This window comes from Anabrus simplex, chromosome 13, assembly GCF_040414725.1.
Source record: "Anabrus simplex isolate iqAnaSimp1 chromosome 13, ASM4041472v1, whole genome shotgun sequence".
Lineage (NCBI taxonomy): Eukaryota > Metazoa > Arthropoda > Insecta > Orthoptera > Tettigoniidae > Anabrus > Anabrus simplex.
The window spans coordinates 29,378,894-29,398,588 of record NC_090277.1 but is presented as its reverse complement, the minus strand read 5'-3'; positions in this window follow the sequence as shown (position 1 = coordinate 29,398,588).

Sequence of the window (19,695 nt, the reverse complement as noted above, 5' to 3'; positions counted from 1 at the left end):
GGAGGCTGATGGAATTATTTCAAAGTGCGTCACGCCTTATATTAATCCGCTCACCAAAGTAAGGAAACCCGATGGTAAGCTTCGTTTGTGTCTGGACGCTCGTGCCTTAAATGACCGACTGATCCTTAAATATGACCACCCTCCTCCGTTTAAAGATGTCATTAAGCGATTTTATGGAAAGAAATATTTTTCAAGATCTCTAGATCTTTGGACAACGGTGCTTATGAGATCACAAGATTAGATGGCAACCTTGAAGGCATTTACAATGTTTCTAATCTCAAAAAATACTTTGAATAAGTTTCATTAAAGAAAATCCTCATCGTATTTTCTTTTCCCTGAGAGGGAGGGATATGTACCGGTTACGACCTGTACATAAGTATTTTCTGAGCATACGTTACGTTTATTTACCACGCGTAATGTTCCGAGCGCGGATGGTTTGTTTACCAACAGCGAGGACCAGCTAGCGAAGTGTATGACGACTGTGAGCTGTGACGTAGCCACAGGGGCTAGCTAGGCCGCCCGCTCGTCTCAACACGTGTTGCCAGCCTTGACTGGTATTTTCTGGATTCCACGTCACTTGTTCTAGAGAATTCGATGGATAAAATTTTGAAATTTCTATAATAATGGTGCTAGCGAGTCGAGCGATATGTCATCTTGTTTGGGATCACTTAACGTCCCAATGCTCGAGTTTCAAGCAAATCCATCGAGGGATTCGGGAGATATTCAATCAAACCGTATTATGACGTAGACATCCCGGATTGAATAAAAAGGGGACCTACTGTAGCCTATTCACATAGTCTCAGCTGAGTAGTCAGCGAGGACACACTTGCTGCTACTATCATCGTGGAACTCTGTCATTATACAAGTGTGGGAAGACGATTCTTCCAAGTTTTATAAAGTGGACTCATAAGACTTCGAGTGTTGTAGAAATTTTTCTAAGTCTTCGTAATTGAACTTAGAATATTTTACAAGTGTTCATTGAATGGACTTGTATTATTTTCATGTATTCGAGATTGGAACTTTCCTAAGTGTTCGTAAAATGGACTTGTGTTTTTTACGTGGAATATTTGCAACTGTTGAGGAACTCATTCTTCTAATAGACAGTGATTGATTAACATTGCCAGTGATGAACTTTAACTTTCCAACGGCTTTGAACAAAGTTAGGATTTCACTTGCATTTACTCAAAGACTTGTACATTTGCCAGTGTTGGTTTAAAGGACTTATAAATTTCGTCAGCGAATTTATTTATGCGAATGGACTTGTGTTTTCGTCAGTGGTCACTCAAAGACTTTATGAATTTCACCAGTGGTTAACTTTAAATATATTCAAACTTCCAAGTGAATGGACTTGTGTTTTCATTCGAGTTTAGGCAAAGACTTACACCTTCGCCAGTAACGAACTTTGAGTTTAACTATAATTTCACTAGAAGGGACTTGTATTTTTCGTTGCCAAACGTTATTCAGAGACGAAGATTTTCCTAGTGATGAACTCTAAAATTAGTAATACCACTCATATCATTTTAGGAGTGTTGGAAGTCTTGATGTACAGTTATCAAGATCTCTGCTTATAAGTTGATCATCCAAGGTGTTCATGGACTCAGTGCTACTAGTGACCTTGGGAACATCAATCCTCTCAGTCTCATTGGGCTGAGGTAGTACATGACTATCTACAACATCGCCTGGATCATCGGGGTTCAACCCGGGCCTCAGAGTTCGAGACATCTCTACTTGCCGTCAATCCAGACAGTCCAGCTGCCTCTGTCTGGAGTATCTGGAGTCCCTGGAATCCCTGGAGTCTTCTGGAGCGTGCTTCAACCAGCTTGGCTTGATGAGCTGGAGAACCCAAGCCATACTATTGGAATACGAGGAAGACAGTCCATTTCTACTTAGAGGTGATGTGCCAATTCATGACTTATTTGAATAAACTCTTATACAATCAGAGTCAAAGTTTTTCTGTAGATAGGACCCTACCTCCTGTACCGAGCCCTAGCTACAATTAATCCAGTTTTCGCCCTGAGATCTCTATTTCATGCCACTATCAAATTTAATCTGAGAGTCGGGCTCTTTTACTGGTACAGAGAGGGGGTAGTATACGTGGCACCCTACACGTAGGGGCTCGATAGCTAGGTCAACAGTGCTATCAATTAAGAGACAATTATAACACCCTGGACGTGGTGTTCTTTCTTACTTTCTTTATTTGCAAAGTGAAATTTTTTGCCCTGGACGTGGCAAAGAATTTGTGTTTTATGTGTTCTGTGTCATATGGTTGAATTCTATGTGCTGATAAATGATGAACTGAGTGCTTTTGAACGTTAAAGCCAGTGCTATTTTAATTTATATTTGAAAATTTCTAAGTGTCACATATTGAAATATTTTATTACTCTCAACATGGATAATATATTAGCAGCAATTGAAGCCCTTAGGCTTAATATGAATGAGGCTAACGCCAATTTAGAGACTAGGCTTACTGCAACATGTGCTAGCTTAGAGCGACGCCTCACGGAAACTAATACTAATCTTTCTAGCTTGGCTGAGGCTAATGTTCAAACTAATGCTAATCTTGCCAATGTAGACCAGCGTTTAAGTAACTTAGCCCAAGCAAATTGTGAAGCTAATGCTGAATCTAAAGCCACTCTTGCCAACCTAGATAAGCGAGTGACGGAATCTAATACCGACACGAAAGCCACTCTTGCCAACCTAGACAGGCGGTTAGTTGAAGCTGACGCCAGGTTAGATAAGAGTTTACATGACGTGGTTCAATCCCAATTTACGGAAATGAACACAAAATTAGAATCTCGTTTTGAGCAGGCAAGTGTTCGAATAGAAGAAAGGTTCAATGAGATTCATTCCCAATTTACTCGCAATATCGAAGAAATTAAAACCACTATTAACGACCAAGTCTTAGAAGCTGTTAAGGAAGATTTAAAGAAGGTTGTTCCTTCCGTTCAACAACTTTCACAGGGCATTGAGGAATTCAAGGCCGAATTTCAGGAGTCTCATGGTCTGCTTTCGCAAATGCAGGCCAAAATTGTTTCCGTCCAAGATACCTTAAGAGAGACAGTTAAGAATGACATTTCCAGAGTTGGAAACGAAGTTGCGCTATTAAAATCTAAATAGAGGGCGAGTTTGAAAAACGATTCACTCAGCATGCCGATAATACGACCACACAAATTAGTCGTATTTGCAAAGATGTGGGTGAACTTAAAACCGAATTGAAGAACGATGTCAAACAAGTCGAAGGATTAGTCCAACTCCAATTAGGAGATGTCAAAAGTAATCTCGAACAATTAGCTACTAAGGTCGTTAATCTTGAAATTCGAGATACTTCCACACCTATCTCTAGTTCCATAGAAGGAGTCGAAGGAACATCGTACCAGACGACTATTGTTAAAATCCAAGAGGAAAAACCTCCTAAATTTCCGGTAAAGAAGACTATACTGCTAAGGAATTTCTGATTAATGTAGCAGAATATTTTCAAGAACATAAGATTTGCGAAGATAGAAAGCTACGGACAGTTGCCCGACTACTAGAAGGCGAAGCCCTTTCTTGGTTTTCTGTATTCAAGTCCAATTTCAAGGCATATTCTGATTTTGAGAAGGCGTTAATTGATCGTTTTTGGAATGCAGAAACGCAACACCTTATCAAACTTCAACTGTACTCGAGAAGGTATAACACCTCCATCAATACTTCTCGATACGCAGATTTTCTACTATCCCAGTTGAAGAAAATGCAATACTTAGATCCTCCTTTGCCTGAGAAGGAACTTATTCAGGTTATTACTTTACAATACCCTTCTCACGTCCAAGAAATTTTAGTAGCTGCTAACATCCAAAAAGCTGGATCAATTCGATGCTGTATTGTGACGTCCGGATACTGCTCATGCACAGGGGACTTTAAAACGAAGCAAGAATAAAGACATAGCTGCTCACCCAGTGCAGGTTAATGCTTCTGAGCAACATCGTCAAAGTCCAGAACGAATGGATAACAAGGAAGAGAGGGATACTCAATCAGTAGTATAATAAGCGGGTTCTGCCGCCTCCTCCGCCGCCCGCGGCGCGGGAAATTTGAATTTTGGCGGGAAATTTGAATTTTGGCGGGAAATTTGAATTTTGGCGGGAGATTTGAATTTGTAAACAAAGCCACGTGCTTTTTGACAACTGTCATCGACAACAACGCATCGCTAACCTCACTGTTGCCATCTTGACGGGCCTAAACCTCACTAGTGCCAACTTAACCTAACTAGCATGAGGTAAACAAAGCCACGTGTTTTTTGACAGCCACGTGCTTTTTGACAGACAACAACGCATCGCTAACCTCAGTACTGCCATCTTGACGGACCTAAACCTCAGTAGTACCAACTTAACCTCACTAGCATGAGGTAAACAAAGCCACGTGTTTTTTGACAGCCACGTGCTTTTTGACAGATTTGTAAACAAAGCCACGTGCTTTTTGACAGACTACAACGCATCGCTTACCTCAGTACTGCCATCTTGACGGGCCTAAACCTCAGTAGTACCAACTTAACCTAACTAGCATGAGGTAAACAAAGCCACGTGCTTTTTTGACAGCTGTCATCCGCCATCTTTGAGCACAGTGCTGCCCTCTTTCGTCACCTGTCATCGGCAGTGCTGCCATCTTGACGGGTCTAAACCTTAGTGCTACCAACTTAACCTCACTAGCTCGAGATAAACAAATCCACGTGCTTTTTGATAGCTACGTGCAGCTGTCATCCGCCATTTTTAAACTACAGAGCACTGTGCTGCCCTCTTTAGATCCGCCATCTTTGAGCATCGTGCTACCCTCTTTAGCTACTTACCTGTGACAGCTGTCATCCGCCATCTTGCATCCGAAACCTCAGTGCTGCCTGGTGACGGCAAATTCCACGTGCTCTTGTTTGGAAACAAAGCCACGTGCAGCTGTCATCCGCCATCTTTGAGCACCGTGCTGCCCTCTTTAGCTACTTACCTTTGAAATGTGGTACGTCATCCGCCATCTTGCAACCGAAACCTCAGTGCTGCCTGGTGACGGCAAATTCCACGTGCTCTTGTTTGGAAACAAAGCCACGTGCAGCTGTCATCCGCCATCTTTGAGCATCGTGCTGCCCTCTTTAGCTACTTACCTTTGAAATGTGGTACGTCATCCGCCATCTTGCATCCGAAACCTCAGAGCTGCCTGGTGACGGCAAATTCCACGTGCTCTTGTTTGGAAACAAAGCCACGTGCAGCTGTCATCCGCCATCTTGCATCACAAACCTCAGTGCTACACTCTATGTGGTGGCGGCAAATTCTAAATGCTTTACAAACCTATGTGCTTTTTTGACAGCTATCATCCGCCATCTTTAATCACCGTGCTGCCCGGTGGCGGTAAATTCCACATGCTTTACAAACCCATGTGCTTTTCTGACAGCTGTCATCCGCCATCTTTAATCACCGTGCTGCCCGGTGGCGACAAATTCCACGTGCTCTTGTTTGGAAACAAAGCTTTTAATCCAGAGAGAACAGTGCTGCCCCGGTGGCGGCAAATTCCACGTGCTTTACAAAGCTATGTGTTTTTTTGACAAAAAATTTTGGTCTCGAGATACTTACCGAAGTAGACAATACTATACTTACGAATCCGCTCATCACCTTCTTTCTTCTATGAGTAATAAACAAAAACTCTATCTTGCTAATAAGGAGCGGGAGGAAGGTGATACCTAACCTAAAATAAAAGAATATGCCAATTCTACATTATTTATTTACATCTTGTATGTACAAGTTTTATCTTGAATCATTTTACCCTTGTGATGTTTGCGTACTTCTCGATGCAATTCTTGAATGTACAAGTTTAAACTTGCCGTACTACGCTCTCAGCGTACCTCTCCCCTACAATATGTACAGTGAATTGTGATGTAAGACAGCGTAACGTAAGTACACACCTCTAGCATAATGTTTATGTAAAGTAGTACCTATCAATACTACTATGCCCCCAGGCTAGCGTGTTGGTAGAATTTGGAATGACAAACCGTTTACAATCATCGCTATTAAGGGCTACCTTACTAATTAAATGAGTGTACAACTGGTGCTTCTTGCTTCTAATGACAGACATTTGCTTATGCAAAACAGGCGGATTACTTTTAATGCAATTGTTATAGTTTTCAAAACTTAGCTGATTCTGAACGACATTCTTTTTAACCCCTTTCAATCTCTTTATTTGTAATTCATTTAAGAGTTTTATGCAATATGACTTGGATTTAGTACCTACAAATGAATCGATAATATTCCCAGCATATTCATCTTTCATTTTACCTAGAACCTTTTTGTTCACTAGCGGTAGATGATATTGATTATCTGCAGGATAGTTACTTGTATCAAACCTACCCAAGTCCGGCTTTATATCATTGTAATAGTCATCAGTTTTGATTTGATAAATAAACGAATCGGTATCTGTGTAGAGCAATTGTGCATTATGCGCGTACTTCTTCATCATATAATCGTAATGGAATTCATACATGAGTGTTTTAGCCAATTCAAGTACTGCAAAGCCGACGTAGGTAGGTTTGTCATACTTAACCTTAACACGATTCATCTGTATAATAACTAAATTCTCTTGTATGATGGTGCAGCTGTGGAAATTTGGTTTACTTATTAAATAGTTAGCACCATACCTTTTCTTAATATTATCCCAGTTTGTAATCAATTTTACATCAACGCGTTTGTCAATATTTTCCATAGTCTTACCAAACACACTGTTATTCATGAGCTTGTAGAAATCTTTTTCAAACTCGTTAACCGCATTCGTTCTTAAATTATTGTTCAGATCGATATATGGCTTTAGCCACGGTGACTGATTAAATTCTAGTACGCGATGAATTTTGGATAACTTCAAACCATGCTGCAAACACTGTTTTAAATTTCGGTAATGAATGATATACTTTGATTTATCGCACAAATTAGCAATGAGCATTTTTGTCGTTGATGTAATGTACGGGGGCTTCATATTTTCAGGGCAGATCGGTAGGTCATTATGAGAAGTGTGTAACTCTTTAGGATACTGTAAGTCAACTTCGAGGAAATAGCCTTTATCAGCTTCATCACCTAGGGCGTGTAGCTGTAAAGCATCAATTTCGCACTGCGTCAGCCAGCGGAAACCACTCACCGGTAGATGCTGACTCATCGCCCACCCATACTGATTATTAGCATCGAGGTAAACGATATACCGAGATTCCTGACTAGAATCGAAACTCGGCATGTACTTATTATTCGCCTTCGAATACCGCCCGCTGCACTGACTCAGGCCGCCTCGAATTGATGATTTTATAAATTGCACCATATCGATATCTGTCAGCAGTTCCAAATTCACATGCGTGTGTTTTAACATAGCATCCCAACTTAACCCAGGTGCAGTAAAATACTGACATGGGTCAAGGCTGTAGGTGTTCATGCAAACACAGCGAAAATTTTCAAAAACATCAGCTAACAATAGTACATCTGTCTTTAAATATAAATCGGAGTATTCACCCAGCGTTTGAATGTGGAACTGCTCCCAGATATGTTGTGCATGTAATTAGTCATCATCACTGATATCTGCTGAATTCAGCGAGCTGTAAAAGGATTGTTTCGATGGTAAGGCACGTTCTTCGAGGCGTTCTAAGCAGTCAAGATGTTCATAACAAAAAACACCCTTACGCCGAAGTAAATTAAACTGCGCTTCTTCGACAAAAACGCGTCGAATTTCCGTAAATTGTTCAGGCTGTAAATGACTAGAAAGTTTATCGAGGCTACTCGCCATAAAGCGAAACGAGTCAAGGAATCTCAGTTTTATAGAATGCTCAGCATCTACTTTTACAGACTTTGCAAACGCAATGTACCGCTCTTTATTCTGAGGGATTATATCTACTTTTTCATCCGAAGCTCCAAATTGTGAAATGATGAAATGAGAGTCGTAACCAGATAAGTTATGAAAAATTACAGGGATAAATTTAGGAACTCTATACTTAAGATTACAGCTATAATGAGCGGCACATCTGTAGAAACCAGTTAAATGATCATGATCAAAAACGTTAAGGTCATTTTCGGAAAATTCCCCATCACAAATGCTACACTTTGTAGCACGTTCATGATCATTTAACTGAATTTCGGTGAGTGGCTTCATAGGAATATTACTATTCAGAATACGACCGAGACGAACTGCATCACTTTCAAGTCTTTCTAAAAATACTTTAGCAGCATCATGTCCTCGATACAGCTCTAACTTGTTAAGCGTACTATCGTAACTACACTTGATATAATACGGGAAGCTATACGGGACATGCATGTGCGTAGTATTAGTGAAAGAGTTGTCAGAATTAGGTGAGTATGTGTTGCATGGCGTGAGGATGGCTTCAAAGTCTGCATAAATCACGAACGGTACCCACATCTGCTTGTGGAAATTTGTAAATTTTAAAACATTATTACCTGTAGTAGGTATCTCTGTACGTACATGATTGCAGTCATTCTTGGAATGCTTCGTTAACTGATCTTCAGTTCTAAAATACTGCAAGCATCCATCACATAGCCACTTTTTACACTTATCTTTTGACAACTGACTGCTAACAAGTCTACTCAGATTTTTAATCCAGCAAAAGTGGCTATTCACACTGTTTTCAATATAGAGTAAATTAACATGAGTACTCTTCTTATGACATGTATAATACAGAGGACCTACTACAGACTTTTTCTCTACACCATACACATTAATACTCATGTTATTTAGTTCCTCAAAGCGCTTAATATCCTTGATCTGCACAGGAAATTCTATACTATCGAAATTTAGCTGCGTTGAATAGTGTAGATACGATGATGTTCTATACGCTACATTCGATTTAGCAGGATTTAAAGCTGACATAACCGCCCATGCAAAACATGCTTCGTCATTGTTTTGGATGTTTACAACAGGTTTTCTTTGCTGAATCCATGTCGGCAGCTCAATGTGCGAAGATCCACGCATAGGATTGTACTTATTGATGTTAACTTCTAGATACATTATTTCAACTAAAGCCCACCCTGATTCCTTTCCCTGAAATTCCTCGCTCTTAGTTGAAATAATGTTAGAGACATCCCTAAGTACATCACCAAAATTAGTCGACTGACTTATGACAAAATTCTCCGTATTAAATGATTTAATGTCCGTTATTTCGGATTCATCCGTGCTTTTAATGTACAAGGCGAAAAGTTCAAAATTAACTTTAAATAAATTATGATTGGACAAAGATTTAGCAAGAAGCTGTTGTACACCCGGTTGAACGCAATTTAAAAAGTTTGAAGTGCTCTGAAACTTTTGACTGGTGCGAATTCGGTAACTAGCAATCCTACTTTAAAATGCTGTATTAATTTCCTCGATGTTTGCGTTACTACCACTTCTACACGCATTATTTTTATGTGCATTACTCCGTAAGTGTCCCTGAAAATGCGAAGATGGTACATCGGTGTTACAGTGCTCGCAGTGAATAGTTTGAAGTTCATGATTTTTTCTAGGTTTTTTACTACTAGTACTTTCTACAGCTACATCAGTAGCTGCACGCTTTTTCCCTACTACTACCTGAGGGCAAGTAGATATTTGATGTACCTCTGCTAAGTGAGCCTCGTATCGCACTACGTTAGCGAAATACACACTACAAACTTTACATAAAGCAGATGTTATGCTAGGGTGTTTTGATTTCATATGGCGCATGAAGTTATCACGCCTTGCAAACATTACATTCCTCGCAGCAGGGGAACATCTGAAAAGAGAACGACCGAAAGAGATTAGGTGAAAGTTACGGAAGAAACCAAGTTTCAACGTATAGAGGTTGGACATGGCTGTGAGTTAGGCCCATAGCATGAGGATTGAAGAGAACGACTAAAGTTACGATGTTCGGAAGAAACCAAGTTTCAGCCTGTTGAGGACAGACATAGCTATGTGTACGTGTTTGAAATTATACCACGTCTATAGTATGCAGGTTGAAGAGAACAACTATTTATGATTAGCTTAAAGTTACGATGTTTTAGAAGAAACCAATTTTCAGCCTGTTGAGGATAGACATAGCTTTGTGTGCGTGTTTGAAATTATACCACGTCTATAGTATGAGGATTGAAGAGAACAACTATTTATCAATAGCTTAAAGTTACGATGTTTTAGAAGAAACCAAGTTTCAGCTTGTTGAGGGCAGACATAGCTATGTGCACGTGTTTGAAATTATACCACGTCTATAGTATGCGGGTTGAATAGAACAACTATTTATCAATAGCTTAAAGTTACGATGTTTTAGAAGAAACCAAGTTTCAGCCCGTTGAGGATAGACATAGCTACGTGTGTGTGTTTGAAATTATACCACGTCTATAGTATGAGGATTGAAGAGAACAACTATTTATCAATACTCTAAAGTTACGATTTTTTAGAAGAAACCAAGTTTCAACCTGTTGAGGACAGACATAGCTACGTGTGCGTGTTTGAAATTATACCACGTCTATAGTATGAGGATTGAAGAGAACAACTATTTATGATTAGCTTAAAGTTATGATGTTTTAGAAGAAACCAAGTTTCAGCCTGTTGAGGACAGACATAGCTATGTGCGCGTGTTTGAAATTATACCCCGTCTATAGCGTGAGGATTAAAGAGAACAACTATTTATCAATAGACTAAAGTTACGATGTTTTAGAAGAAACCAATTTTCAGCCTGTTGAGGACAGACATAGCTATGTGTGCGTGTTTGAAATTATACCACGTCTATAGTATGAGGATTAAAGAGAACGACTATTTATCAATACTCTAAAGTTACGATGTTTTAGAAGAAACCAATTTTCAGCCTGTTGAGGACAGACATAGCTATGTGTACGTGTTTGAAATTATACCACGTCTGTAGTATGCGGGTTGAAGAGAACAACTATTTATCAATAGACTAAAGTTACGATGTTTTAGAAGAAACCAAGTTTCAGCCTGTTGAGGACAGACATAGCTATGTACGCGTGTTTGAAATTATACCTCGTCTATAGTATGAGGATTAAAGAGAACGACTATTTATCAATACTCTAAAGTTACGATTTTTAGAGGAAACCAAGTTTCAGCCTGTTGAGGGCAGGCATAGCTATGTGCGCGTGTTTGAAATTATACCTCGTCTATAGCGTGAGGATTAAAGAGAACAACTATTTATCAATAGACTAAAGTTACGATGTTTTAGAAGAAACCAAGTTTCAACGAATAGAGGTCAGACATACCTTAAAATCTTCGCGTTGCAAACTGTTACTGGGATAAATAAAATGCGTGCGATCAAGCCTGAAACTCGAATGATAATATTCTGGTCGTACCTAAAAAAGAAGAAACATATATGAATGTAGTGTAGGGTACATCATCTAACCTAGTTATCTTTACAACTCAAAGTTCGAAAACATACCTTTAAAAAAATGCACGTACTGCAGACTGTTACTCGGATGAAAAATTGCGTACTTTCGAACGGTACCTAAAAAGAACAAACATATATGAATGTAGATGTCTAGCGTAGAAGTTGCTTTGCAAATAAAAAAGTAACTAACAGTTCTACCTTACCTTAAGATAAAGGCTGAAGAATAATATTCACAGCAGACGGGAGATGTGTGTGTACGTAATAAACGCGTACAGAGAACTGTGAGCACTTCGCGCAGACTGCAGCGAGTAAATATGCTGCTTGTTACCAAGCGGATGTGAATAATCGCTGACAACTGCAGTATAGTCGGAACGAAGTGTTTATGCAACAAGAGCTCCCCCCCTGTAGTCCTACAGGCTGACGTATTTAAGCCGGAATCGAACCTCCTGTTGATGTCGAGTTGTTAGAATTTAAGAGTTCTGCAGCGGATCGAGCCTTGGAAAGTTAGCGCGCGATCCTCGACTTCTCGAGGGTACATACGCGGTATTCCTTACCTGTAGGCACTTAAAGGTATTGAGCTAAAGCTAGATCATGTAATGACGATCGCGCAGGCCCCCCTCGCCTAGCATTTGCTATTTTTTACGGCTTCTAGTTCGAACCCGCTATCTTCCGAAGTAGCGAGAATGATCGAAGAGTGTCGAGGGTGATTCATTTGTCGGATGGAGGCGTTAAGCTATATGCAGGCTTCTTCGGTAGGAGTAGGCTATGTCGGGACATCTAGTTATCGATTTAAAAATCCTAGTCAGGAAGGGTACGCGATTCAAATCCTGGCAACTTATACCGTCGGGAAGGGCATCCGGCTAGATCATGTAATGAAGATCGCGCAGGTCCCTCGCCTAGCATTTGCTATTTTTTTACAGCTTCCAGTTCGAACCCGCTATCTTCCGAAGTAGCGAGAATGATTGAAGAGTGTTGAGGGTGATTCATTTGTCAGATGGAGGTGTTAAGCTGTGTGCAGGCTTCTTCGGTAGGAGTAGGCTATGTCGGGACATCTAGTTATCGATTTAAAATCCTAGTCAGGAGGGGTAACCGGTCGTATAAAACTATGGTGTGAGGCGGGGTGTGCAAAAAGCTAGCAATAAGGAAGGGCTGTTGATGGGGACGTTAAACCTTGTGCAGACTCCTTCGAAAATGATTTTTTGATTACAAGACGTTGAGGGTGATTCATTTATCGGATGGAGGCAATAAGCCTTGTGCAGGCTTCTTCGGTAGGAGTAGGCTATGTTGTAATGTTCAGAAGAAACCAAGTTTCAGCCTACTGAGGTCGGACATTGTCGTGAGGGGTTTGAGTTCAGCTCGAGAAGCTGCTAATAATTTTAATGCGAACTGTACGCGTGTAGCGGACTCTGTACCCTGCTGAGGCAAACACATTCCAGCGAGGAGCTAGCGAGCCGGATGCAGCTTGCGTGCGCGCGTGTGTGTAGGCATGCTTCAAAAACACATCCTCGTTTTAGAGTCTGTTACCCTTCCTGATGTAACAAGACTAGGATTTCTTTTAGACTGCACTTGGCTGGAAATAGCTACATGAAATATCGCAAGAATTTGTTGAGTTGCCCTTCCTGATGCAAAACTGGGAGTATCTAGCCTCTTACATCATACACTATGGTTTTCGACCGGTTGCCTTTCCTGACGTCAAAGAACTCGGATTAAGAATCTGTCGAGAATCGGGGGTTTTACAGCTAGATGCTCTTCTTAGATTTTAAATAACGAACTATTGTTTTACTGCTGGATGCCCTTCCTGACTAAGATTTTAAATCGCAAGAATTTGTTGAGTTGCCCTTCCTGACGCAAAACTAGCAGTATCTAGCCTCTTACATCATACACTATGGTTTTCGACTGGTTGCCCTTCCTGACAACTCGGATTAAGAGTCTGTCGAGAATCGGGGATTTACAGCTAGATGCACTTCTCAGATTGTAAATCACGAACTATTGTTTTACAGCCGGATGCCCTTCCTGACTAAGATTTTTAAATCGCAAGAATTTGTTGAGTTGTCCTTCCTGACGCAAAACTGGCAGTATCTAGCCTCTTACATCATACACTATGGTTTTCGACCGGTTGCCCTTCCTGACGCTGAAAGACCAGGATTTAGCCAGTTACCCTTCCTGATGTAACAAGTCTAGGACTGCACTTGGCTAGAAATAGCCACACGAAATTATTATATAGAAAGAGAATTGCTGGGCTGATGACAGCTGTCAGAAAAGCACATAAGTTTGTAAAGCACGTGGAATTTGCCGCCACCGGGGCAGCACTGTTCTCTCTGGATTAAAAGCTTTGTTTCCAAACAAGAGCACGTGGGATTTGCCGCCACCGGGCAGCACGGTGATTAAAGATGGCGGATGACAGCTGTCAGAAAAGCACATGGGTTTGTAAAGCATGTGGAATTTACCGCCACCGGGCAGCACGGTGATTAAAGATGGCGGATGATAGCTGTCAAAAAAGCACATAGGTTTGTAAAGCATTTAGAATTTGCCGCCACCACATAGAGTGTAGCACTGAGGTTTGTGATGCAAGATGGCGGATGACAGCTGCACGTGGCTTTGTTTCCAAACAAGAGCACGTGGAATTTGCCGTCACCAGGCAGCACTGAGGTTTCGGATGCAAGATGGCGGATGACGTACCACATTTCAAAGGTAAGTAGCTAAAGAGGGCAGCACGATGCTCAAAGATGGCGGATGACAGCTGCACGTGGCTTTGTTTCCAAACAAGAGCACGTGGAATTTGCCGTCACCAGGCAGCACTGAGGTTTCGGATGCAAGATGGCGGATGACAGCTGTCAAAGGTAAGTAGCTAAAGAGGGCAGCACGATGCTCAAAGATGGCGGATCTAAAGAGGGCAGCACAGTGCTCTGTAGTTTAAAGATGGCGGATGACAGCTGCACGTAGCTATCAAAAAGCACGTGGATTTGTTTATCTCGAGCTAGTGAGGTTAAGTTGGTAGCACTAAGGTTTAGACCCGTCAAGATGGCAGCACTGCCGATGACAGGTGACGAAAGAGGGCAGCACAGTGCTCAAAGATGGCGGATGACAGCTGTCAAAAAAGCACGTGGCTTTGTTTACCTCATGCTAGTTAGGTTAAGTTGGTACTACTGAGGTTTAGGCCCGTCAAGATGGCAGTACTGAGGTTAGCGATGCGTTGTTGTCTGTCAAAAAGCACGTGGCTTTGTTTACAAATCTGTCAAAAAGCACGTGGCTGTCAAAAAACACGTGGCTTTGTTTACCTCATGCTAGTGAGGTTAAGTTGGCACTACTGAGGTTTAGGTCCGTCAAGATGGCAGTACTGAGGTTAGCTTTGCGTTGTTGTCTGTCAAAAAGCACGTGGCTTTGTTTACCAATCTGTCAAAAAGCACGTGGCTGTCAAAAAACACGTGGCTTTGTTTACCTCATGCTAGTGAGGTTAAGTTGGCACTACTGAGGTTTAGGTCCGTCAAGATGGCAGTACTGAGGTTAGCGATGCGTTGTTGTCTGTCAAAAAGCACGTGGCTGTCAAAAACACGTGGCTTTGTTTACCTCATGCTAGTTAGGTTAAGTTGGCACTAGTGAGGTTTAGGCCCGTCAAGATGGCAGCAGTGAGGTTAGCGATGCGTTGTTGTCGATGACAGCTGTCAAAAAGCGCGTGGCTTTGTTTACAAATTCAAATCTCCCGCCAAAATTCAAATTTCCCGCCAAAATTCAAATTTCCCGCGCCGCGGGCGGCGGAGGAGGCGGCAGAACCCGCTTATTATGCTACTTCAATCATCACCTCCGCGGTATAAGGGGTATAGAAAACGCCCATACCGTAGCCAGATGCCATACCCAACCAAACCTACTTGGTTGAAACAAGAAAGAAAACAAGAGAGTAGAGACTCAAATAATCCGGACTTACACAAACGATGGAAGGAAACACAGGACTACCTCCATCAGTTAAAACGGGAGGGTCATCAACCTGGAGCGACTTCTCTTGAATATCAAGAATATAATAAGAGAAACAACACCTTTGGACAAAGTCCAGAATCCACGGGTGCTGATACCAAAAAAAACTTAAATTTTTCAAAAACAGGATTGCCTGAAAATGAGGAGGTCGGGTCATTTCACGTCGATATAATAAATTATTGGCACATCGATGATGACTTACTGTTTGAGGACAAGTCACCTATTCGTCAACAAGTCCAACGAGGTCTACCTATAATTAATATTACCATTGGAGGAGTCCAAGTATCATCATTGGTGGACTCGGGAGTGCAAGTGTCCCTGATTGCTGAAAAACTGGTAACATTGATTAAGGATAAATGTGATCTTCTGATTTTGCCAGTTGCACAAGTAAAGATCAAGGGCATTATTCCTGACCGGAATATTAAGTGCAAGCAGCAAGTATTCCTTGAATTTACCATTAATGAGGAAGTGTGTGAACATGTCTTTTTGATAGTTTCGCCTATGAAATTCAACCTTATCTTAGGTTCAGACTTTTTGTCTGAGTATCAGGCTACTATTGAATACTCTGCCAACACCATTCATCTATGTAGGATTGGGTCTGTAGAGTTGCAGCTGGTGGATGGTGAAGACTTTAGGCTTCAAGGGATTGATTTACCCTTTACCCAAGTCGATGGTGTGATTGGCGAAGCCGCCCCAGTCGACCAGGTATTGAGAGAAGAGGGTGATCCCGAGGAAGAAGAGGGACCCGTGTCAGAAGAAGAAGGAGTTCCCGATGAAGAGGGACCCATTGAGGAAATTTTACATGACAAAGGGCCCGATTTTCTCACTTATATCTCCAGTGTAACTGAAGCGCCAGATCACCACCCGGACATAGTAGCGGCAGAGGAAGAAATCTATCAGACTTATTCGGACGTTTTTGATGAAAAGCCCGGAGAAATTAAGAATTTTCAGCACCACTTCCACGTCAAGGATACTTCGCCTTATAAGCGCAAACCATATCCAGTGCCCGAGAAGTACATGGAAGAAACCAGGACACTGATTCGCCAGATGGAGGCTGATGGAATTATTTCAAAGTGCGTCACGCCTTATATCAATCCGCTCACCAAAGTAAGGAAACCCGATGGTAAGCTTCGTTTGTGTCTGGACGCTCGTGCCTTAAATGACCGACTGATCCTTAAATATGACCACCCTCCTCCGTTTAAAGATGTCATTAAGCGATTTTATGGAAAGAAATATTTTTCAAGATCTCTAGATCTTTGGACAACGGTGCTTATGAGATCACAAGATTAGATGGCAACCTTGAAGGCATTTACAATGTTTCTAATCTCAAAAAATACTTTGAATAAGTTTCATTAAAGAAAATCCTCATCGTATTTTCTTTTCCCTGAGAGGGAGGGATATGTACCGGTTACGACCTGTACATAAGTATTTTCTGAGCATACGTTACGTTTATTTACCACGCGTAATGTTCCGAGCGCGGATGGTTTGTTTACCAACAGCGAGGACCAGCTAGCGAAGTGTATGACGACTGTGAGCTGTGACGTAGCCACAGGGGCTAGCTAGGCCGCCCGCTCGTCTCAACACGTGTTGCCAGCCTTGACTGGTATTTTCTGGATTCCACGTCACTTGTTCTAGAGAATTCGATGGATAAAATTTTGAAATTTCTATAATAATGGTGCTAGCGAGTCGAGCGATATGTCGTCTTGTTTGGGATCACCTAAACGTCCCAATGCTCGAGTTTCAAGCAAATCCATCGAGGGATTCGGGAGATATACAATCAAACTGTATTATGACGTAGACATCCCGGATTGAATAAAAAGGGGACCTACTGTAGCCTATTCACACAGTCTCAGCTGAGTAGTCAGCGAGGACACACTTGCTGCTACTATCATCGTGGAACTCTGTCATTATACAAGTGTGGGAAGACGATTCTTCCAAGTTTTATAAAGTGGACTCATAAGACTTCGAGTGTTGTAGAAATTTTTCTAAGTCTTCGTAATTGAACTTAGAATATTTTACAAGTGTTCAGGAAATGGACTTGTATTATTTACATGGGTTCGAGACCCGAATTCTTCTAAGTGTTCATTGAATGGACTTGTATTATTTTCATGTATTCGAGATTGGAACTTTCCTAAGTGTTCGTAAAATGGACTTGTGTTTTTTACGTGGAATATTTGCAACTGTTGAGGAACTCATTCTTCTAATAGACAGTGATTGATTAACATTGCCAGTGATGAACTTTAATTTTCCAACGGCTTTGAACAAAGTTAGGATTTCGCTTGCATTTACTCAAAGACTTGTACATTTGCCAGTGTTGGTTTAAAGGACTTATAAATTTCGTCAGCGAATTTATTTATGCGAATGGACTTGTGTTTTCGTCAGTGGTCACTCAAAGACTTTATGAATTTCACCAGTGGTTAACTTTAAATATATTCAAACTTCCAAGTGAATGGACTTGTGTTTTCATTCGAGTTTAGGCAAAGACTTACACCTTCGCCAGTAACGAACTTTGAGTTTAACTATAATTTCACAAGAAGGGACTTGTATTTTTCGTTGCCAAACGTTATTCAGAGACGAAGATTTTCCTAGTGATGAACTCTAAAATTAGTAATACCACTCATATCATTTTAGGAGTGTTGGAAGTCTTGATGTACAGTTATCAAGATCTCTGCTTATAAGTTGATCATCCAAGGTGTTCATGGACTCAGTGCTACTAGTGACCTTGGGAACATCAATCCTCTCAGTCTCATTGGGCTGAGGTAGTACATGACTATCTACAACATCGCCTGGATCATCGGGGTTCAACCCGGGCCTCAGAGTTCGAGACATCTCTACTTGCCGTCAATCCAGACAGTCCAGCTGCCTCTGTCTGGAGTATCTGGAGTCCCTGGAATCCCTGGAGTCTTCTGGAGCGTGCTTCAACCAGCTTGGCTTGGTGAGCTGGAGAACCCAAGCCATACTATTGGAATACGAGGAAGACAGTCCATTTCTACTTAGAGGTGATGTGCCAATTCATGACTTATTTGAATAAACTCGTATACAATCAGAGTCAAAGTTTTTCTGTTGATAGGACCCTACTTCCTGTACCGAGCCTTAGCTACAATTAATCCAGTTTTCGCCCTGAGATCTCTATTTCATGCCACTATCAAATTTAATCTGAGAGTCGTGCTCTTTTACTGGTACAGTATCATCTTCATTATTTCCATTGAGTAACTCGTAAAAATACTCCTGCCATCTTCCAAGCTCTTTGCTTTTATCACCCACGAGGTTTCCATTTTTATCCTTGAAGGAAACAGCTCTTGGTTGAAATCTTCTCTTAAGGTCTTTTGTTCTTTCATAGAACTTTCGTACCTCGTTTCTATCCTTCATTTCATCCAGTTCTTCGATTCTCTTTCTTTCAAAAGCTCTTTTCTTATATCTACATACCTAATCTGCTCTTCTTCGTTTCTCTCTATACTCTTCTACTGTCTGTCTTGTTCTCCTTTGAAGCATTCTGTTCCTAGCTTCATTCCTCTCTTGGATTAACGTTGAACATTCCTCATCAAACCATTCTGCTCTCTTTACCAATTTCTTCTTTCCCAGGGTACTATCTGCAACTTCACTGATAGTTGTTTTCAGTATCTCCCATTTATCTTCCACTTCTCCTTTTTCCCATAACTCCCTCTTTATTTCCAAAGATTCAGCCATTTTTTTATTTCTCTTGCAGTTCCTCAGTTTTTAGACCTTCAATATTGTGCTTTGCCTTTCTTCTAAATTTTTCCGTTCTTGCCAAATCTATTTTTGTCTGTACTTGACTCTAAGAAGATAGTGGTCTGTATCTGCATCAGCACCTCTGCAGCTTCTAACATCCATAATATCTGATGCATGTCACCTGTCTATGATAACATGGTCTATTTGATTTCTTGTCACATCATCTGGTGAAATCCAGGTCTCCTTGTGAATGTTTCTTGTAGGATGCCAAGTACTTTTAATTATCATCTGCTTTCCACTCACAAAGTCAATCAATCTCAACCCGTTATCATTACTTACTTCATGCAGGCTTTCTTTTGCTACTAAGTGTTTGTACACCTCTTCTCTTCCAATTTTTGCATTCAAATCTCCAAGGATAATTTTCACATTGTGTCTTTGAACTTTATTAATTTCTTCCTCCAATTTAGTATAAAATGCATCCTTCTTCTCATCTTCTGCCTCCTCAGTAGGAGCGTACACACAAAACACAGTTACGTTGAAGAATTTTGCCCTAATTCTCACAGAGTACATCCTATCGTTGATTGGAGTAAAGTTGATCACGCTTTGCTTTACCGACTTATGTATGATCCTGTGCCATTTCTGCCTGCTTCTTCTCCACTGTACATAAAGATATGTTGTCCAGATTGCATCATCCCTTGCCC